This window comes from Diadema antillarum, unplaced genomic scaffold (genome assembly GCF_040938485.1).
Source record: "Diadema antillarum isolate AM-2024a unplaced genomic scaffold, OU_Dant_1.0 seq00000912_RagTag, whole genome shotgun sequence".
Classification (NCBI taxonomy): Eukaryota; Metazoa; Echinodermata; class Echinoidea; order Diadematoida; family Diadematidae; genus Diadema; species Diadema antillarum.
The window spans coordinates 372,482-393,186 of NW_027271768.1; the positions used below are offsets into that span (position 1 = coordinate 372,482).

The 20,705-nt window shown below is 36.9% G+C and overlaps 1 pseudogene; it reads right to left on the minus strand.

The window, feature by feature from the left end:
* LOC139741253 (retinol dehydrogenase 8-like) overlaps positions 1 to 14,117 on the minus strand; it is a 97,339-nt pseudogene extending 83,222 nt beyond the window's left edge.
* Positions 14,118 to 20,705: the final 6,588 nt, after the last annotated feature.

Genomic DNA, 20,705 nt, shown 5'->3' on the forward strand with positions numbered 1-20,705 from the left:
AATAGGATAGAAATTTGTTGCTTTCTTAATGACTGTAAACAGTAAAAGTACCGTAATATTCACTTTCATTTTATACGTATGACTTAGCGGCTCCGTTCACTCATCACCCTTCGTCCTCACAATCGACATTGTTTTTCTTTCTATTTTCCAGTCGTGTTATCAGTTCTGCTTCATCTTTCTGTCTTACTTTTCCTGTTCTATTTTCTGCATGACAGCGACTTAGTTTGTAGATTTGTCTGGGTGTTTGTCTAGGGCCAGTTAGGTTTTTATTTGAAGTTTGTGTAATTCTTTTTGTGAATTTAATCTCATGTGCTAAGTAGAAGATCAATGATATAAGATGTTATTATATGTTTGGGGGGAATGCACCCTACAAGCTTTGCTTCTTCAGCATTCCTCCCCATCTCCTGCATTTTCTGAACTTCAGAATGTTTTTTGTGCCTTTTCTTTTTCATCTTACCATTTGTATATCCATAAATTCCGTTTATCATATTTTGTAATATTGACGTATATATGAATCAAAATTTTATGCGGAAGGAAAAATGTATACACGTTCTGTTGGAGATGGAAAAAATGAAATGAAATGAAAATGAAAATGTTGATGACAAAATAATAGTATATATTGTGGTATCATAGCTAAGTGGTTTCATAGAAGTGTTTTGTGCACTACCCAAAGCTATGTTTTATCGATCTTGCAGAAAGATGCACGAAAGTGTTTAGGATAATATCGTTGCAGTGCTGTTCAAAATTTCGTGCAGACATATCAATCTGACCGCAAAATAGCTTTAACAATGTATATGACAACCATTTTTAAATCATTTCTTTTTTCATAAAGAGTCTTTCATAGCCATGCTTTTTTCTTTTTTCCTTTTCAATTTTTGCTTTTAATGCTGCACATCAGAAATCAGTTTGAGGTATAACAGGATCACAGAGATGTGAACAATTTGGTGCGGTTGACTGACGAGAACAGATAGATGTCGAGCTGAATGTTGAAGGCATTTAGATGTGAACAGTGCTGGTGTAGTTCGGAAAGCCTTTTTGAAAGCTGCAAATTTGTGCTTTCTGAAGCAGGTTTCCGAAACAGGTTTCCAGAAACCTGTTTCTAGAAGCCCTCTGAAGCAAGATAAACGCAAAGCTGTTTTGAAACGGCTTTGCACTGTATTTACGGTATATGACCCCTTCTCCTCGGGTCAAATTGCGCAATGCAGCTGCGAAGTGACAAGGCGAGATTTCGTATTCGCGATGATTTGATAAACGTAACTTTTTTGGAAGCCGTTTCTAAAGGGCTTTGGAAACGGCTTTTGAAAGCCGTTTCAAACGGAGGAAAGATGATAAACGCAGCCATTGATCGCCGAGTTCGTCATTGTTTCACCTCCGCACCGACTCAGAAATCATCGTCGTGCGCCTGCATTCTCCAGCTGGCGTGCTTCAGCTCATGGACCTACTACACGTGGACTTTCATCGCTCGTTCATGCACCTGTTTCAGTCAAAAGTGGCACAAAAGCATTTTAAACATGCTTTCCTGCTTTGATCTTGTCATCACCGTCGACAGCCAGCCTGGATAAAAACATGACGACGCTTTGAGAAATCTAAAAACTACATGAGCAGAAAATAGTAATTCTCTTAAATCAAGAAATATGCATCTGCAGTTGTCGTGTACATTGGGAAATTATCGCTCAAGTAACTTCATTTGCGAAATGCGCGTACTTTACAAGAGAAAGCAATTGTTTTGACATGTTGGTTGTCATTGTAATCTAATTTTTGCCATTTTTCGCACATTGTTCCGGAGTAAACATGGACAGTTACTGTAGATAACATGTTTGTCCTATCATTAAGTCATGTTACATGCTTGTTCACAAGTGTCCACTTCATTAATTTTCAATTTTGTGACAGGAAAACTGTCATGTTTAGGGTTTGCTGCTCCCTTTCATTGGTGTTTATACAACGGCAGTTGAGTCTGAAAAGGCTCCTCAACAAAATAAAACCGCATTCAGGGAAATGGTTCTTTTATCAGTAACCCAATGCACAATTGCACAATAGTCATTGTACAACCACCTGAATGTACTCATTAAGATGCACATAATCAGGTGGCGGAGATGATGATGGAATCAAAGAAAGACCCTCGTTTCTAGTCCATGTGTAGTAGGTCCATGGCTAGCTGTAGCGGGTCCCCAACCGCGAACTTTCAGGTTTTCCATGTGTCTGTTTTTGTGTGGCGCTGTGTCTTTGTGTGGCGCTGTATGTTTGTGTGCGTGATTCCCTTAGTCCGTGTAAAATCAAAGATTAATATTTCACAACTGCTTTCCAGTATAATTCAGAGGTTGCCAATACAGTTTGTCGTATAACTGATATATAGGCCTTTATTTACTCTGGAATTCAGAATCTGTGATTAAAATACCTTCCATGTCTTTTGTTAGTCACATTAATATCGCAGAAACGTGCAAGTTATGCTGAGTCGTGGGAAAGGTGAATTCCAATGTATTTTTTGAAACGTATCAGTACTTTAGCAGTGATTGACAGATGAGGTCACAACAGGAATATTGGTTTGGAAGGATTTTTTATGGGCATATCTAAGTAATTGAAGAAACATTACTTTAAAAAATATGAAATGTTTCTAGATATTCGTTTCACCCCAAAAGTGATGTTTAGGGTATCATAAACATGATAAATCAACACAAATCAACATGCATTTGTACTTTCATGGAACCTTTGATTATGAACATTACATTGTATTTAAATTCATAGAATTCTTACGTCGAGATGTTTTCACTGCAACTGATTGACAAATTGCCCTACATCGACGTCGATATATAGGGCAATTTGTCCATCAGTTGCAATTACATTGTATGTTGTGCATCCGTACAAAATATTACCAAAGATTACGTCCCAGAAATTAATTGTTCTCTCAAGTTTCGTCATTGACACATTGTACTAAGGGCTGATATTACACTGTATTACTACGGAGCCTGCATCAAACTTTTCCTTTTTAGTAGGTTCGTCATATCACACGTTTATTCATATTACCTTATACACTTGTTTAATTCCATCTCAAACTGACCAGTCTTATGTTAGACCTATATGGGCTTCTCTTTTCCAATAACACAATTATTTCGAACATTAGTATCACATGTATATGTATATATCTAGTATTGTTTGTATACATTATATTTTTTCCCTTTACTTTGTATCAACAAAAAATTTTGCTATTGAAAAATAATTCTCATTTGAAATTGGGAAAAAAACATGAAATATTTCTCGAAATCAAATAGAATGTAAAAATTCGTAAGAAATAGTGGAATATGGCACATGCGCAGTGAGTTAAAGTAAAATAATAACTAAACTGAGTTGGTAAACAGCTTTTCTTATAAATAAATTTGTCATTACGTCATGGTGCGGTCTTCAGCATCATATTCCTTTGTCAATCTATTTTAAAAATTTTACCCTTCAGACACATTAAAAAACATCATTGTAAAAAGTACCTAGCTGCTCTAGATCTCTCGTTACCATAAAGATTACACTGTTTCCACGCATGAAAATAATTGTCTATCAGCTGACTGACAAACAAAACTATACTACCGTTGTAGTAGTCAAGATAATGACATAGAGCGTATACGTAATTAGATTTTAGGAGAGTAAATATCAAGTACTGCGTAGACCTCTTATCTTATATACTGGTAGCAAAAAAAGGCGTATATGAATTAAAAAACCCTTGCACATGAATCAAAGACACAGTCTACGAAGCCCCAATGTCCTTGCACATTAAGGCGATCTTCTTCTCCCCAGTCAGGTCGTTGGCGACTTCGACCAATTTCTCCTGGTAATCTGGAGAAACAAGCAGGTGTCTGAAAAATCGGTTTCGTCGACCTCGATGCACTTCTTCGTCAAGACGTCGACCACGTCGTCTGCTGAATAGGCGGGATGCTTTCCCGATGATTCAGCAAGGCAAACGTAGCTGACGTCGATCGATGTCGTGAATGGTATTGTCACTGAGTTGAGCTTTGAACTCCATCCAAGCCCCTAACACCATCCCTGTCTTTACTTGATTAGGCTCGATCATGGAAACCCTACAGAGAAAAATAAACAATGAGATGCATTTTTGACAATCTATATGCAGAGAAAAATAAAACAATAAGATGCATTTTGAAAATCTGTATGCAGAGAAAAAATAAAACAATAAGATGCATTTTGACAATCTGTATGCTGTCATAATACATGCATTAAAACATAATATGACAACTGACACAAAACATACAAACACGCACTCCATACACCACTATCCAAAAACATGTCATTCGGAAGACCTACTGAGAGTTTCATGCCATGAGAGATTATTTTGGTTGTCAGTTAGACGTTCACAGTGAACATGTGACCTTCATTTTCCAACTTGTGTCAGTGAAATTTTTATAGAGCGTGATCACGTGGCTGAGAATAAAACCCACTTAGTCTGACCAGCATGGAGATATCGGCCTATCTTTTATTGAGGCCTAGCATTACAAATAGCGGAGTAAACGCATTGTTGTGTAGTAAAAATCTTGTACGGAAGACTGTTTGGAATTGCTAAAATAGACATTGTTTTCCTGATAATATCTATTATGAACATGAAAAAGAATATTTATGAACATGCAAAGATACATAGTAATTCATTGATACCTTAACAGAATGCGGATTTTTTAGAAAATATTCGAAGGAATCTTTTACCTAGGGGTATACTTGACACGTTGGTGTGGGCATATACAGTGTAAGTATCAAATCTAAATTCAAATCTTCAAAAACGTCAAGAGCTTGACCAATCATATAAGAATCATTGGAACCCACCTGGTGCACAAAGGTAAACTTACCTTCTGATCAACAACTAGATTAAAGAACAAGTTTTACCTTCATATACATAATGATTGAGTAAATACATCAATGTTGGTAGAATACATTTAGTGAAAGTTCGGGGAAAAACCTGACAACTGGTTGAAAGGTTATGAATTTTTTCAAGTTTTCATTGTCACCGTTGCTGGATGGGAGGACTATAAAGCGTATGATGCCACATGCGTAGAACCATGTAAAGATAATAAAAATAAAATTGAACATATTTTCACTTTTCTTGCATAATAGAAGAGCACTCGACTAGCCTCTTTCAGAAGACAGGGAATAAATTATCCTAAAAACATATGTTATCGTCAAGTCGAGGAAATTTGTACTTAAAACAAAAAAGAAATATTGTAGAGTTTTTCTTTAGAATGCATTTTTTCTTGAACGGATTATCTCATTTTTTCTCAAACTTTCACTGATGTGTTTTTACTAATATTGCTGCATTCATTCAGTCCATATGTATATTAAGATGAACTTACCGCCTAAGAGAGGACACCCATCATAAAATGTGGTGATTTACAATATTGGTAATCTCGGCCATTTCTTAAACCGATTTTTAGTCAGAAAAGTCGATTTGCTTGTAAAAAACTTACGATTTTGACTTGGACTAGTTTTCGTTTCGTTTTTTTCTTAGTGAATTTTTATTACACCACGTTAGAATATTAACAAGAGTGCTCAGTAGATACAAATTATGTAATTATGTGAATAAGACGTACGTAATACATTTTCATGCAGTTGGAGGAGACGGTTAATGATAAGCATTTTCGCTTGTCGTGGATAACGGCCTTTAATTATGTTTTTTCTACAGTATTCTCTCATCCTTTAAATGAAAGAACAAAACACATACACGACATACAAACAGAATAAAATAACGTGAACATTCAAGTATTTTCAATGTCATAGACAAATCAATGCGCAACGAAAACGCCACCGTCAGAACTGTTGTTCTGATCTTCATATCACTGAATGATTGGTCCGCTGATTGTTAGTCCGCTCAACTGGGGTGGAATAAAATGAGTTTGTACTGACAAATTTCGCTTGACTGTCACCTGATATTGAACGACTTGACAGCGGGGAGCAGCGATTCAAAGAACCCTTCCACGGCACACTTGGAGGCACAGTAGATCTCGTTGTAAGGTTTTACCTGCAAGTTGATATACGGTATTACTGGTATAAGTGTATTCATAAAATGTGCACACACACACACACACACACACACACACACACATACACACACACAAATATATATATATACATATTATATATATATATATATATATATAATATGTATGTATAAATATATACATGTTGTTTTCTTTATCCACTTTATACGATTGGAAAAAGCACTGCATACGTGTAAATTTTTGTAGGTGTTGAATTTTCTTCAAGATGTTGCTCTTCAATGAACTACAAAGACCAAAAAAAACACGCGTATATAGGCCTATCAGGATAGTAATTCCCAAAAGAAATGGTGATAAAAAACAAAAATTACCTGAATTGGACAGAATTCGCGAAGTTCATCGCGTGAAATACTCTATGTATACGTCGCTAATTACATTTTGTCTCCAGTAAAATCGCTCTCACATCCTATATTTATCTAACGTCATTCATTTCGTTTTCCGACGAAAAGTATGCAATATGACATTTGCACATAAAACAAAGTAAAGTACAATGTGACTTCAGCAAATTTTTAAATGATATTTAAGGGACACGTCCATTTGTTTCCAATGAAATGAAAACATACCATTAGATAAAGGAATGTATTGGCAAAACTGTAACTGAATCGTAATAAAGAAAAAAGTCGGAAATGGAGTGGACTGCTCAAAAGCCTTGCTTGTAGAATGCAGTTCTCGTGAGTAGCAAATTGTAGTAATAATCAAAACAATACGATAAGGACTTACTACTTGGGAAAGAGAAACAAAAAACAAATTACGTACAGAAAACTACACACATGAAGAAAACGAAGCAGCTCTCTTAAACATACGAGTGGAAAAGAATAGACAGGAGGTCAAAGGTCAGAAAAGAGGACAGGGAAAGGAGGAAGATTTCAAGGGTCGGTGCCAAAGCACATGAGACTATAGTCCTCACCTAGATATGAATTATGTGAATAGTAATGTTATAACAATTATGAAATAAAACTACACAAAAAGTTAAAAACGTTATAGCAAAGAGACACATTGTCCCAGTGATATACGAATTAATAAAAAAATGTCTTTAATTTAAAAGTAAAGGTATTAAATCTTAGAGCGCCCTTTATGTTTGCTATCACGGGAATTCCAGAATTTAGGTCCGGCAAAGAAGAATATAGATTTTTGCAAAAAATCGTCCTAGGCAGTGGTAAAATTAAATTCATTAGAATCTGGGACCATAGAAAGTAAAACTGAGCGTTGTATAGCATTGACTGGTACAGAGCAATATTGCAATGTGGGTATCGACAAGAAAAAACAACGCAACTGCCCTCTACTTCTCTGTTTACTCTGTTTTACACCAGTAATAGAGGTAACGTAGCTGTAACTATAAAACAGCCATCTTGCCATAAGTATACAATGTCATACATTTGAGGTTATAAAAGGTGTATCAGATATGGCCCTGGAGAAAGTTTTACAGGTATAAATCAAGTTATGATGAAGGAGCAAAAATGGGAAAAAATATCCTAAAAATTATCATATCTTGAAGTATTTTTAGAAATAAATTTTATCAGAAGTAAGATGTTTATACCAATTTGTCAAGAGATGACATGAACCTGACTGAAATAATTTGGCAATAATTCATAGAGAAAAACTCTATTACCGTACCTATCACTCCGTCAACGCTGGTGGACACTGATGATTCTTCCCCGCCTTTTTTCTGCTTCATGTGAGGGAGTACGGCCAGGGTGAGTCGGATCGTGCCGATAGTGTTTCACATTGAAGATGCTCTCTATCCTTGCACGTGACACGCGCTCTGGGGACACCTAAGGTAGTAATTCCAGCTATATTGACTGAGGAATGAAAAACATCAAAAAGTTTTGACAAATCTATCTATACATCACCGTGAAGAGAGGTACGTCGTGGGAAAAGCATTCTCAATTTTCACTGAGCACATAAGCCTATAGCCAGTGAGTTTTCGGCTTTACTTCAAATGGCGTCTACCTTACCTTTGGATACTCGAAGTGAGAGGTGTATGTCACAAGGCTGACACCCACGAGTAATACAGCCTACGAGTCATAGAGCTCACGAGTCATACAGCACATTGAGTCATACAGCTCACGAGTCCATACAGCCATGAGTTTCGACACCAAGCTAACAAGGCCCACGATACCGACACATGAAGAACCGTGTTGCATCTGTCGAACTCGTGGGACTGTTTTTTTCCTAGTGTCGAACTCGTGGGCTGTTCTCATCTATAGTGTTGAACTCATAGGCTGTATGACTCTTGACCTACATTTCACTGTTTTTCAGTGTCGAACTGGCTGTATGACTCGTGGGTGTCGGTTTTTGTGGGATGACCTCCGAAGTGATTCAATTGCAAGGCATCATCTTTCTCTTTAGATATTCAAAAACAATTAAACACACAAACAAAAATAAAAACAAAACAAAGTGAAAAGCAAATATGATATTGCTCATCCTGTTTTAAAAGAGAGATTAAAGGATCCGGTTGTTAGTTATTGAGGTCTGTTCCACAAAAGCGAACCAAAAGGAAAGAGCAAGGGTAAAATTTGAACTTCCAACTTCTCTATTCTGCTGCGTATTCAAGGATCAAACAGAATAGGTTCTTGAAAAATAAAGAAAAAAAATGTCATTCGAATAAAAGAGAAAACTCATATGATAAGTGCTATGAGTAGATAGACACCTGACTGTTCTATCGCTTTCAAATAGCAGGAAAACTCTCAGTAAAAGAAATGGTATTGAAACAGAGATGAAGGCAAAAAAACTTGGAAATTTGGCAAAAAAAAAAGTTTACATCTCCAGAATAAGAAAGTGCTCACTGAGAATATCGATGCGCCCATGAGCTTTAATGACGTCATCAACTACTCGTGTGATGTCTTCATCCTTGGTCATGTTTCATCTCCTTGATGAAGATTGTCTTATCAATAGCGTCCCCCAAACGGCGGCCACTAAACTCGGCCTTTTCTGACATGGCAATGACGGTAGCGATGACAAGGTAGCGTTTGATCGGGGTCTTGTGCGAGACGTCGAGCAGCACAGAGGCCCGATACCAGACGCACATCCAGTCCACGAGTACCACTTGAGGAGTCATTGTTACCGTATGAAGTTTTACCCGTTTTTTTTTTCTACAAATAGAATACATTGGACCAAAAATTGTTTCTGATTAGATATGACATATTGGGGTGCTGTTCATGCACAGGTAAGAGACTGATCTTAATCAGAGTACTAATGTTTATTAACATCCACATCCTTGACGGCAAAACTATGCGGAAAGAAAAACACTTTCCTAATTCTCCTCCATTTTCAGTTTTTACTACTTTTTCTTATCTTCTTCCTCTGTTCTTCTCCGCTACTACTTCCATTATCGTGTGCCTTTGTTACTTGTATGCGACGAATTACTATTTTTTTTTTTAACCTGACAACTTCTACTTGGATTAAAAGGGAAGATATCACTATGTCAATTTAGTTTCTTTTGATACAATTTTTTTATTATATCTCTCTTTCCTATGTTGCGTACTTGTTTTCCAACGCTTTAAGCCAAAGGCTCACGCCTGTAGACCTGTAGACTATCATCCATAGACGCACGAGTTTGATAAAAAGGGAAAAATAAAGGAACATACACCAAGAAGATAGAGTGCCAAAAACACCTGAAAGGAAGACTATAACGTTTTTATGCGTACGTCCCGTACTGAATGGAAAAACGCCATATAATTTTGTTGACAAGACGTGCTTTCTTGTAACAAATGTTATCCCTTGACATTTTTCCTCTGCCAATTATTACATGTGGCATTTTTCACCCATTATTTTTTTTCCTCTGACATTTTTTTTATAACTTGCTTATACCTGCAATTAATTGGATTGCTATATTTCGGTTCATTAAAGGCTGCATGGTGATTTTACTGTGTATTAGGTCTTTCGATTATGTCAGGATCATCGCACATATATATAGCTTATAGTGGACTGTTGTCGAGAATCTATTCGTGCCATTCGTGCAACACTCAGGAAGTTGTAAACCTCAATCGTTTACTCTGGGATATCCTTTTTGTTCACGCTATTGTTTTGTTGAATTATTGAAAAAGTTATGTTACACTTATTATCATAATATGATTAATCTTGTCAGCATAAAAGTAATAAATTAGTAGCTACAACTGTGTCAATAATAGTCGAAAGGCAGCTAGAGAAAACGTGCACTTGACTTTCTTTACGCATTGTGTATAAACTTATTTTTTGTTGCAAAGCAACAATGATGAAAGTAAGCGTAATAACTCCAGGGCTATCGTGCAAAAATACAATAACTTGAGTGAAAAATGTATGGTCATTACTTCGAGATACTTGTACTTTCAGCTGTAATCAAGTTGTCTTATGCAACAATTTTTTGCTTGTAATGTACACGTCATGTATATTATTATTGTAGCCATTAAGAGAGGCAGTAGCCATCTTGTCTGTTATGATATTCCTGCCTTAAGTGTGTACAGTTTCTGGTCGAGGTGAGGAATTAGCTTTTAACGTTTTTGCGAGATATTCAGAAATGGGTATCAAAAGTTTATTTGATGAAAATCGGCTTTCAAATGGCTGAGATATCCAAAAACAAGGTGAAACAAAAGATATCCTAATTAAAGGAGTGGCCTGTCCGCCTTTTATTATATTATCGCCTTTATGGCTATCTCAGCCCTTTGAAAACCAATTTTCCATCAAATAAAACGTTGAATCCTTCTTAAAATTACATGCTCTTTCATATTTCATAAGAGGTTTTCTCATTATCTCACTTAGGAATATTTCAAAAGATTAATCCCCACCTCAACCAATTACTGTACAGTCCCCTTTATTAAGCACAATATGACCCACCCAGCTTAACATCCACAAAAAAAATGCAGGCGAAAAAATGAATATATATATAGCTTGTTCAAATCCGACCATCTCAAAGGTAATGTATACCATTGGGAGCAGTGATTTTAAAAGATGTTCAAGTTAATCACATCTGATTGCATGTTATGTGTATGTCATTTGTTTCACAAAACATCCCACCATATAAAAAATTGTAATAAAAATCTTAGATACAAGGAAATATCCCTATTTTTCTCACTAATACCCCCTGTCCACACTTTTCCGGATATAGCAAACGCGTTAAAAAGCGAATGTCGATTTTTTGGCACCCGCTGATATCAGTTAAGATGCGTTTTCATGCCCTTTTTATTCTTATATAAGGGTGCATTAGAAGATGTAGTTTTTATAGAAAAATGGAGAAAAAGAGGATTTTAAAGATTAAGGTTATAAAGGCGTATAACTGTACAGCAGTATTAATGAAAAGAAGCTCTATTTCCAAGCGAGAGAATCATCTCAGGGAATCCTCGTCCTTCTTTATGTGGGTTCTGAGCTGAATGGTCACAAATAATGGTTGGATTAGGTTTGAACACCCCCCCCCCCCCCCCCGCGTAAAACTACAAAACATTGAAGACCTGTCACAGCAAGCACCTCAACAACTTTATGTTTGCGCCATGTACAGTTGTACCTCCCTACAGCCCATTACCCACTTTCATTGCTATTATTGCAATGCATTTTAAAGTATATTTTCGTTCAAGGGTTGGTCGCTTATCATGTTATTATTTTCACATTGAACATAACCCGTCTTCCTGCAACCAGGAAACGGCGTGGCGGCCGAGCACCGTGTGTGTGTGGGGCCTATTAGCGTAAAAAGCTATCTGACTTGCTATTCAAAGGTTTTTGCTTTTTACTTGCATTGTGATCACTTGTGAAGGGCGCCGCGGCCCTCTGGTGCATCGCAATTCATAAGCATCGCATTTGACGATTTCTTATCATCCGATTGACAAGGTATCGGCATTTACATTTATACTTACTTTTCATATGTAAACAACTTTAGATTTCCTGCAACAGCCCTGCTTATGTCTGCGCCTTATACTTTATCCCTTTATTCAAATCATGCGTGTGCTAGGTTTCGGAAATCCAGCACACTCCACTAACTTAACCATGCGCTGTTCTCATTTTCGGACTTTTTTTTTTTTCTCCTTTTCTTGTATTTCTGTCTGTCAAAGTCTTAAAGCCGCGCATGGTCGTGGCTGACAGAAAAGATAAATATCAGTTGAAGCATATGTAGTAATATATAGTAGGGGTCTATGATAAGATTGCATTTTTTTTTTTTTGGTCCTTTTGTATCTCTGTTTTCTGTATCCGTTCAATGATTTTTCTCTCTGTTTTACCTCTACCGTGTTGTCCTCTAAGATGACTTCTTTTAACAGCTTTGAAATTAACTCATGATCTTAATCTGCCTGGTCGCAAAAGCAAATATCCTTCCAATTCATATCACTTTTTGCTTTTTATATGTCTTGTACAGATTACCTCATATAACTAAATGAAATTGATTCACAGGATGTTCACATTCCAGAAAAGTTTTCATAATCTGCAATATTCATGACTAACAACCAAAGAAAACGGTTACACTGCAAAAAAACATCGATTGTTAAAGATATTTAGAAGACCATGGGTGTTAAATAAATCTAACACCGATCAAGTGTCAATAGAGGACCACAACCGACAGGTGTAGAAAGTACGTTGTGACGGTGTTGAAAAGTGTTCACCTGACACTTTGTGGTATTAATTAGGGACACGGTAGCTTGGTGATATTTCTAATACTGCACTGGTATTATATGTAATTCAACAATGACAACGCATGGTGTTGACTTGATATTGGTATTGTTAATGTCAATGGTATAACATCCACCCAGTGTCAATAGGAGACCCACATCAACTGATGTTACTGTGGTGTCCAATGTGTTCGCATTTTTCCCCCAAAAATTAAAGTACTTTATCGGAAAGTTCTCTCAAGATCGTCTTGTTGACGTTCAAAATCAAAAAGAAGAACAGTAACTAGTTAAAAAATTCAAAAAATAGTTTTATATTTTGAAGTGACAGTCGGAGGTTGTTAATTTAACACCACAAGTCAGCACCGGAAAATTTAACACCAGCTCGGTGTTTTCATATCTAACACCAGACTTTTTGGCAGTGTAACTTCCGTAACTCGGAAATAAAAAAAAAAACAACAACAATGATACATACCGTCAGTTTGTCTTTATTAATTTGCCCGTAGCACTTGTCGTCTTTGCAGAACTTCAGAGAGCACATAAGTGACATCTGGGGAGACTGGTGAAATACAGTGCAGGACAGAGCAGAGATTTGTGGCCGTATAAAACTCAAGGGATGAAAAAGACCAGAGTCGCGTATCCCTTAACTATATAGTGAAGTGGGTTACTTTCTTGACATAACTCTTTTCTTTACACACAAAGCATTACTCTTTTATATACCCCAGGCCAAATGGGGGGGGGGGGGGGGGGGTAAGCACACCGCACATTATAGTGTGTGTGTGTGTGTGCATGTGTGTGTGTGTGTGTGTGTGTGTGTGTGTGGGTGTGGGTGTGTATTGTCACCATCCTTGGGCCTGACTATTATACCTTTTTGTCTGTTCTCAAGCCATCCACGGTACAGTAGGCCTACTCACTGTCTACCATCTTTTCCCAATTTTTGCATGATTAAAAAGTATGTACGAGTATTATGCAAGCGGCAGATTGGTGAAAGGAAACAAGAATTGTCAGTGCTCGAAAAGAGAGAAACGAGATACAATTCATGACTTATGTGTGCGTAGTGAAGGCAGGGTTACTTGACGATACCAAGGAGGCTTTAAGAGTTACGAGCCTTATTCCCTTTGAACCCATATGTTCCATGCCGCCACAAAAATATTAATGTGGTACTGTATATTTATGTGCTATACTACATCTGTCTTACAGATAGGAAGACAATTACGATTTATGTGTCATTGTGTAATTACCATCCACTCCCTAAGGAAGGATTTATTTTTTTACAGTGGTGTAAGAGCGTGAAATTGATCCCAAGATATATTTGTATCAAATTCAACTTCCCTTTAGCTTTCCACAGAGGTAATATTCCATAGTTACACGCCCCTTACCGTTGTATTTCTTCTCACACTTAGCTTCCAGTGCATCCCAATTCTTTTCCTCTTCCTTGTGCCGGTACTTTCCAGTACATTTTGTATTTTCCACTGACCTCCACACTTCCTGAGTCTTTCGTTCTGTTCCCATTCATATTTAAGTTGAGCTCATGATCACCTCATCTTTACTTTCCATAATATGGTTCTTTCCTTGACCTTAGAACACACTCTTCTTTATAGCATTTTGATTGGTTAGTGTGATCTATGGTTTGAATATGTAAATAGAAAGAACCCAGTCATGCCAGTGGGTTCTGAATATTAAAGGGGCATGCCAGGCGATTTTCATAATTTCACATCATGTAGTACATAAATCGACAACTCCATGTATAGATTTGTGGAATTTATTGTGGTTATTGAGCAGAGAAGCAATACTTTGAAAAACCTTAAACAAATTACACTGAACAAGAATGATGACATAGGAGGTTCACATATTTCAGAAATGTAGCAGTGTAATTCCATTACAATACCGCTTGCTTGCGAGTTCACCTGTGTATAATCAATGCATGCCTTCTTTTGTTCTGCCTCCTTGAATACCAACTCATGCATTCTTATGGTGACTCTGCCATGTCATCATCCTTGTTCATTACAATTTGTTCTAAATTTTGAAAGTATTCTTAATCTTCATCCCAATTATCACAAATTCTGAAACTCTGTCCTCAGTATAACTAATCTATAGTTGTTCAAATGTAGAAATCTGAAAATCATCCGGAGGTCTCCTTTAAAGGAAACAGTCTACCACCGGGACTCACTGAGTGAGGACCTCCTTCTCCGTCTTCCTTTTAGCCCTGAATGTTTGGTCGAAATTGACTGAATGCAGCCCAACTTGTGGCGTGTCTGAGTGACTAGCTTGATGATTTTGGACACCAAAATGAGTGTTACAGTGATTACTCTTCCCATACGTTCTTATAAAAGATGATTGGTGCATAATGGTATAGACATGGGTATGCGCAAATAAAAAATCGCGCAAAGTTTTGATGAAACAAAAGTCTAAATTACTCGACAAAGCATGCCCGTGCACTAGTATGACATTTGTATAAGTTAGAAAGAACTGCCCTTGAAGGTTATATCATATCAGTTTTATTTGTCGGAATCAAGTGCAAAAATAGGATGAATTATAAAAGATGATTGATGCATAATGATATACATGGGGATGCGCAAATAAAAATCGCGCAAAGTTTTGATGAAACAAAAATCTAAATTACTCGACTAAGCATGCCCGTGCACTAGTATGACAATTTTAGTTAGAAAGAACTACCCTTGAAGGTTATATCATATCAGTTTTATTTGTCGGAATCAAGTACAAAAATAGGATGAAATCAGCTTTCTAGGGGGAGCCGTTTCTAACACTTTCACCAATATATAGCTCTGTTTCTCACGTTTGGACATGATTCTTGGCGGGATTGACTTTTGTTTTATAATATATGTTTCATTATTACGGGAAATTTCATTCCGTTAGTTTCAGATTCAGTTTGTCTTATTTCTCCACTTGTATGAAAAAAATCAGTCTGACGAAATCAAACATTTTTACATGAAAATATATAAACAAGACTGCTCATTATTACAATGTATGTTGATATAATATACGTACGTCTATTTCATGGTGTATCTTAAAGTATACAGGTACAAGCTTGGACAGGTGGAAGAGACTGTTACAGCAGTTTCCATGAGTCGGATAATGGCCTTTGGACATATGGTTTGTTACAGATATCTTCTATTTGTTTAATAAAAGAACAATTTAATACGCACAGAATATAAGTAACGTGAAGCTTCAAGTATTTTCAATGTCATTTGATCGATGTCACTTTGTGACCTGCATCACAAAGCTACTTAAAGTCGCCAGACACAGATTTGTTCTTTTTTTGTGTGTACAAATTCTGAAAGAGTAAAATCTAAGCATTACCATGATGCACAATGCTATACAATTTGACTTTCCTAGCCTGTCTAGTTACACCAAGAAATGCACAGAATCTGGAATGGTGTTTACTAGCTGGGCAAAGAGGTTTTAGCGTTTAACAAGATCTAATCTCACTGTGCTGTTTTCTGTGCGATGGATGGAACAAAAAGCAAGTTTTTAAACTTTGTAACAAACAGAATGAAGGGATTATCAGATTAAACTCAAAGTTCAAAGTGGGGACCTTTTTAAGAAATGAAAAGGGGCCTCTGAGATATACCTCATCATACTATACTTTAAAAAAAGATAAAGGTTACTCAGGCGCACTGTGCAGCAGTAGCAATGAAAAGATGCTTTATTTCCCGGTGAAAGCAGTGCCTCTCCAAAAAAAAAAAAAACCATGGTCCATAAAAACCGCTGATATCTCCCTTTTGGTCTTGTTTTAAGGCACCAAACTTTGACAGTGTAGAGGAAAAGGTTACTCTCCCAGGTAAAACAAACTTTACAAAGTTGAGTTGGTCAAAATGTCATGTTCTGGTTCATTACTGATAATCATACTGCTAATTTCTTTGGGTTTTGAGCTGAGCGACCATTAATGAAAGCTGGATTTTGTTGAACACCCTTCCCTTCCGGCCCATGTAAAAATATAGGCAACAAATTGAATACCTGAACGTCTCTGTTGTTTGCCTCTCAACGACTTTATGTTTGAATTATACATTTGTGTCTTCCAACAGTCCACTTACCAAGGTTCATTACCATTTATGCGAGGCACACAAAGTATATTTTTCAAGCGTTAGTTGCTACAGGCCTAGTGTTAGTATTTCGCAAAAACGTAATCTGTCTACGTATCCAGAACAGAGCGACGCGTCGCGACATGGCGCCGAGCACCGTGCGTGCGAGGTCTAGAACGGGATATAATCAAAAGCGCAGTAACAAACAGAATGAGGGGATTACCAGATTAGACTCAGAGTTGAAAGTGAGGACCTTTTATAAGGTTTTTAAGGTTCTTATTTTTGTCATAAGGTCTTTGTTTTTTATGAGGTTTTTATGTTTTCAATAATTGAAAGGGGGCCTCTGAGACATACCTTATCCAACTATTCTATAAAAAAAAGACTAGTAAAAACTACGAAACAAACAAACAAACAAACAAGCAAACATATTTGTAATGAGCAATTCCCCATTTGTTCTATGATCCCAAACTTCAGAAAAAAGAATGTGGAATCCCGAACTGGTTTATTGTGTTGTTGTCATCGTTGTTGTTTTTACGAATATTCATAACTATGGGATTGTCAGAGATGGTTGTCAGATTTTCGCGATCGTACGACTGGTCAGCAATGGGAGGGTACACGAGACGACCTTGGGTGGAATACCAGTGAATTGTGCCCCTTTTCAAATAATAGCCATTTACTCATGTAGCTTTAACAACACCTCTGACGTGGTCAGCTCGATACAATAATTATGTCCGTGTATACCGTAGCTCGATTAAGCAACCAGGTACATAATATGGAGACTTGAATTATACCTCTGATGACAATCACAAGAGTGTCAGTGGCCAGAACACTTCTTACAGCTTCTTACAGAGTAAACGCTAGAGGAGGATATAACAAGACCATGAAGACTGCAGGTTAGGTATTGATGTCATTCTGTGTGATGGTTGGAAGGTGCCATGGTTTGGTGACATAGAAATATACTCCGAGGTAGCTGCTTATAGTGTGCAGGGGAACCACGACAATGAGACAGATACTTACCCGCTCTTCTGGTTGGAAATTCGTGAGGGTCCGATTTTAGTCAGGAATATCTCCTTTCGATTTGCTACGGGCGGAATATTTAAGGTTTTGATAATAACACGTGCGTATTTTAGAGGAGTTGTTGATAAACGTGAATAGTGGTCCCTGGAATGAAGGAGTGCGTATACTTTCCAGAATCTTAGGAAATCCAGGAGGCCTAAAGATTAGAGGCAGCCGGTCGGTATGAGAATTATTATGATACGAATGCTCAGAAGAGGAAGGTTATTGTGAGTGATCAAGGGTTAATTTTGCTTCAAACATAAAAGTGGCGCAAGTTAGTTGTTACTGAAGTGGCCATTTTTGGGTACTTTCCAGCAATCGAGACAAAGTACGTATGTGACTATCCGTGTCCCAAAGGCCTGCCGTATTGAATCTGCTCGAGCATACTAATCCCTGAATATAGGGTGCAACAATGGGTCATTACAGAATACGTGCCTTGGGAAAAGCTGTTCAGCTCTTTACAGATTATTCGTTGCTTCAATATCAATTCAACGACTGTTAACTTCCATCTAAGCAAATCCTCCCACTTCCCGCCGCATAAATCTCTTCAAGCAGCATTACAGCATTGCGTCATATCTCTGAGCAGCGGGTGCATGCAACAATGGGTTTTTGGTATGCCCCTTGATTCAAATGAAGATGGCTGAAGTGAGAAATACTGTACTGGGCACAACGAAATAGTCACATTTGTATGGAGGTCTTACAATTTAGTATCCGTCCACATTGACTTTTCGGGTGTACCAGTACCGCGTAGGTTTTTGCATAGATTTACTGAAGTAAACTTACTGGCACTCCAATTCAAGCATTCATTTAGCTGTATACATCCATCAGGCATCATTAGGCCTATAGATGAAGGGAAGAACAGATGAACTTTTCCGGCACTATGGACAAGACCAATGAGCAAATGACAGCTTTTTATATAGGCCGCGTATATAGCGGTATTCTCTAATGGGACTAATTAACCTTCCCATCTAAGCAGAAATTGCACTACCCTGAAGGGATCTTATAGTTTTGGTTGAGATCTAACTTCAGGTTTCTACATTTTTGGGTGAGATAATGAGAAAATTATATGAAATAGGGCCTATGGAAGAGCAAGTAATTTCAAGAAGACGTCAAATTTGATGAAAATTGATTTTGAAATGGCTAAGATACCCAATGCAATTCTTACAAAAGTGAGATCCACCTTTTATTATAATCGCCTTATTTTACTTAGTTTTTTGATGTCACAGCCAATCCAAAACTGATTTTCATCAAATAAACTTTAAATTCCTCTTCGTATACCCTACACTATTTCATAATTTTTGTATTATGTGATTTCTTGGTATTTTGCAAAACGTTGCAAAGTTAAAAGCCCAATCCTCATCTCCACAAATACTATAGATACTTATAGATCTATTCCAATTTTGTCATGTCTTTCAAAAATTTTCGAACGAGTTGTTCGAAGACAGCTATTAGCTTACTTGCACAAAAACAATATTCTGACGTCTGTGCAATCTGGTTTTAGACCACAACACTCAACTATTACTACCTTTATGAAAGTCACGGATGACTGGCTCCACGCAATTGATAGAAATGAATATACTGGAGACGTTTTTGTCGACCTCAGAAAAGCTTTCGACACAGTGAACTGTGATACACCAATGAAATAGGCATTGATGGTACCCCCGGAGCTTGGATGAGAAGTTATTTGACGGACAGAGTCTGCCAAACAGTGGTCAACTCCAAACTTTCCTCCGAATCTAATCTAATCTCTAGAACCACTGCTCTTCATAATCTATATCAACGATTTGGTACAATATGTCAAAGACTAGTATGTAAAGTGCAACTATATGCCGATGATACCGTTCTATATTTTTTCTTATTCTTCAGTATCCAACATTAAACGTGCTCTTAATATGGACTTAGAAAATGTGTATAACTGGATCTGTCAGAAAACTGTATGCATGTTAATTGGAAGCAACCACACGATGTCCAAACAAAATGTTTTACGAGTCTCGTTACACAACACCCCTCTGAATCAGGTACGTATTTTTTAAATACTTAGGTCTGTGGTGTGACGAAAATTTAAATTGGAAATATCATATTGAAACTATGTTGATGAGTATTAGAAAGATGGTAGGTTTTCTCGGTAGACTAAGACACTCTGTAAATGAATCGATTCTGAAATTAATTTATAAGTCATTGATTCTTCCTCATTTTGATTATGGAGACATTATTTATGGGTCATCGTTTAAGAAACACCTAGATAAGTTACAAAATGTACAGAATAGGGCCGGCCGAATTATCGAAGATTACAACCCGATTCTCATGTTTCTGTTCTCGAAATGCATAACGCTTTTAACTGGCAACTCCTTGACCAAAAAAGGTATCATCACTCCCTTACCTTTATGTATAAGGTAATGAATAATTTAACCCCTTCTTATTTAAAAGATGAATTTGAAATTGTAACTCATTACTACCCCTCCCGTTTTGGACAAAAAGTAAGACTTCCCAAACCTAGAACTGAATAATTGAAGAAATCATTTGAATATGAATATGCTAAGGAATATAATGATCTTCCCATGGATATCAAAATTTCCCCCAGTGTTCATATATTTAAATATAAAATAAGTACATGTATGTTTAAGGTCACTGCCCCGTTGATTTGATATTTTGTTTCTTTTTGTTAATGAAAAAGAGTTATTACAGAATTATTTGAATTAGTACAGGTTATTGAAAGTTATGATTTATTATTTTTCCACTCTCTTTCCTTTGTATCCTTTTCTTTTGCTATTCGCTATTCGATGTTGTTGTTGCTTTTCTTTCTCTCAACTTATGTATTTCAAATATCTACATTTTTACAAGAGTATGTATTTCATAATTTCACATTGTATTTGTATAACTTCCATGTTCTGGACCCCAAGGAAGACCAGCGATGCCAATACACATCGCTGAATATGGGCCATCCAGCCGTTTTTGTTTTTATACGGAAAATCAATCAAAAAACAGAACAAGGCACAAACAGGGGG